Below are 2977 nucleotides of genomic sequence, written 5' to 3'. Positions count from 1 at the left end.
TAAAGTATATCAAATCAATGGGTAATTCTCTTGAGCTTTGTTTCATTCACAAAGCCAATCACAGTGTCTCTAAATCACAGACAACCACCAATTATAAGAAGCCCAAATCTTGGAGAGCCTCAAAATCTCAAATATTTCGACTATGAAGTGATAACTACTCAATTCCCAAGTCTTGGGGTAATTCCAACATTTATTGAATTGGTACTGATTACACATAATTAATAATCACCTCCTCAGCGTCCATTTATTGGGGTAATTCGAACATTTATTCAAACATTATAAATTGTTAATAATCATCTCCTCAGGTTACAGATACAATGCAAGTCTTATAGTTAGAAATAGCCAAGGTGAACTTTGAAAAAATAAACAAGGAGCCAGTAAGTATGACCAAAAACATTCATAATTTAAACATAAACAAAGGACTAATCCCCTATGCTAAGTGCAATCTGGATTTTCTACTCTAATGAGCTCTGTGTAAGGCTTAGGACTGGTCATAAACAGATGCACTGGTGCTTATGTACTAAATTTGCCATACATTTTGTCTACAGGGAAAGTCTACATGGAAAATAAGAAGTGCAGTTGCATATTGTTGAAAACAGAGATGAAGGGCTAAGCCTTATTGTTCTCCATCCCCAATTGTCGGTCGGAAATACCATGATGAGTAAACACTGCAACCATTATTCCTTATTGCTCATAGGTGACGGACAGAAGAAGCCGTCAGTGCTACCGCTGGTGGGCTTCATCCTGGAAAATGGGGGAACCCTGAAATGCCAAAGCCTCCCCGAAGATCCCACCAGATTGCTGCTGCACAGGAACTCCCCGGCATACATTTGCTCCACTCTCCTATCAACATCATGAAGGAAAATATCTGTGGATCCTTCCTTCTTCCTGTTACTGGCCATCACGGCTGCCGTGAAAATGGCGGACATTCTCCCGGGCGCGGCATCGAAGTAACCACGGGGGGCGTCAATCATGATCACATCCCACTCCGTCTCGTAGATGAGCGCGGGCAAATTGGTGAGAGCGAGCTCGCATTTGGAGGACCTCAAGGCCCGGGTGGGGCTGCAGGAGGATCCATTTCTTCTGTAGTTGTGCAGCAGGGCGTCCGCCATGGACATTTTCGTTTGGTATTGGACGTGATAAGCTTCAATTCCTGGTTGGCTCTCCACGACTTTCCGTATCCAATTGGAGTCCTCTTCCAGGAAAACGGTTTTGCCGTGGGCATTGAGGGCATTCCAAAGGGGGCTGTCGTAGCCGAGGCCGAAGACGAGGAAATTGCAGGGGCTTCTCACAGAAAGTACTTCCAGGGTGAGATTGATTTCAGCTTTCTTCTGCTGGGGCAGGATCCTGCTCGTCGCGTAGTGCACAAGCGTCCTCGCAACCTCGCCCGGAAGCCACTGCTGGTCACGCTCAACCCCATGACCGGATGAAAGCGGAGAAGAAGAGGTGCAGCCTGCTGAGATGTAATCCTTGAGGCCCGACCCATCCCTCCGGCCCTGCCATATCTGTAACGAGATGAACACAACTGTGACGACTATTACTGCCACCAATGTCCTCGCAAGCCACGGATTTTCCGACAGTGGAAGCCTCTTTGAAATCTGCATTGGATCAAATCCGCTCCGCTGCACTGGTATGTATGCAGACAACTCTGTTTTATGTATGCACAGAGGATGTAAAATGTAAATGCAACCAACGAGCACTGGACAGTTGTCAAATGTGAATGGGCGGCGGTCGTTGAAAGGTAAAGGTACCAACTCTGTAAATGTTACGATAAAGTCTAATCCAAAGGTTTTAAAGAATTGAACCCATGTTTTTTTAATAATAAAGGTAATCTAATGTAAAGGTGTATAAAGAATTGAACTTATGTATTTTTATTTTTAATAGTAAAGGTGATGATAAAGTCTAATCCAAAAATACCTAAACAATTGAATTCATGTTTTTTTAACAGCAAAGGCCAGGATAAAGTCTAATCTAATTGTGTCTAAAGAATTGAATTCATGATTTTTCAAGCAAAGGTTATGATCAAGTCTAATCCAAAAGTGTTTAAAAAATTGAACCCAAGATTTTTTAATAGCAAAAGTGATATGATCAACTTAATTAATTTTTGAGTTGGATTAATGGTTAAGAGCACGTGTTTCCTCCTAAAAGGTCACATGTTCAAAACTAGAGGGGGGTAGAGTATGTATGCTTTCGTAGACTTAGCAGTCAGATCACTGCGCCGAGGTGGATCCCTTGTTCCACAAACAAGGGGATCTCATACACCGATTTGGTGTCTGTGACCTTAAAAATGGATATTATTATTATTATTATTATTATTATTATTAATATACATTTGTAATTAACAAAACAAAAATACTTTAATGGCAACTTAATGACACTTTTGCTTCAATAGCAAAAATGCTTTAATAACACAACACCAACTAAATTAACCCTTGGGCCAAATTAAATATATAAATAATTTGAAATTTCAATAAGAAATAATAATGTAGCATCACAGGGTTCCTCTTTTGTTTAAATGTGTTCCATTGTGGACTTTCATAATAAGGGTTAACGTTTTTACAAAACCTTAGAAAGGGTTGTGTCTTATGAACTATTTAGTCAAAATTTGTTTGACTTAACTTTTATATTTAATTATTAGGGAACTTCCACAATTCAATATATGAGATATTTTCAAAATTATTTTGGATGAGTAAGTGATTAATCAATGACCCATATCCATGAGAATTAGTTGCAACTAACTAATTTTTCATAATTTTTAATAGTTCAGTTAACACCCATTGCATCAAGATATGGACATTTTAGATTGACATTAATCTATGACTCGTATCCACAACAATTAGTTGAAACTTACTAGTTTCTCATAATTTTGAATAACTCACTTAACACCCATTGCATTATCATTCACTTGAATGTTGTGTATCTCATTAAGATAGGTAAATAAATAACCTTGTACCTTATAGCTTGTGAAAATTATAAT

The 2977-nt window shown here is 39.0% G+C and overlaps 1 pseudogene; it reads right to left on the bottom strand.

Annotated features, from left to right (window-relative positions):
- Positions 1 to 371: 371 nt before the first annotated feature.
- LOC149141997 (arabinogalactan O-methyltransferase 1 pseudogene) lies at positions 372 to 1645 on the bottom strand (annotated as a pseudogene).
- Positions 1646 to 2977: the final 1332 nt, after the last annotated feature.

This window comes from Pinus tabuliformis, chromosome X, assembly GCF_031772625.1.
Source record: "Pinus tabuliformis cultivar Carrire ecotype Pingquan chromosome X, CPIR1, whole genome shotgun sequence".
Lineage (NCBI taxonomy): Eukaryota > Viridiplantae > Streptophyta > Pinopsida > Pinales > Pinaceae > Pinus > Pinus tabuliformis.
Note: the sequence above shows the minus strand (reverse complement) of the source record. Positions and strands in the feature narration are given on the sequence as shown.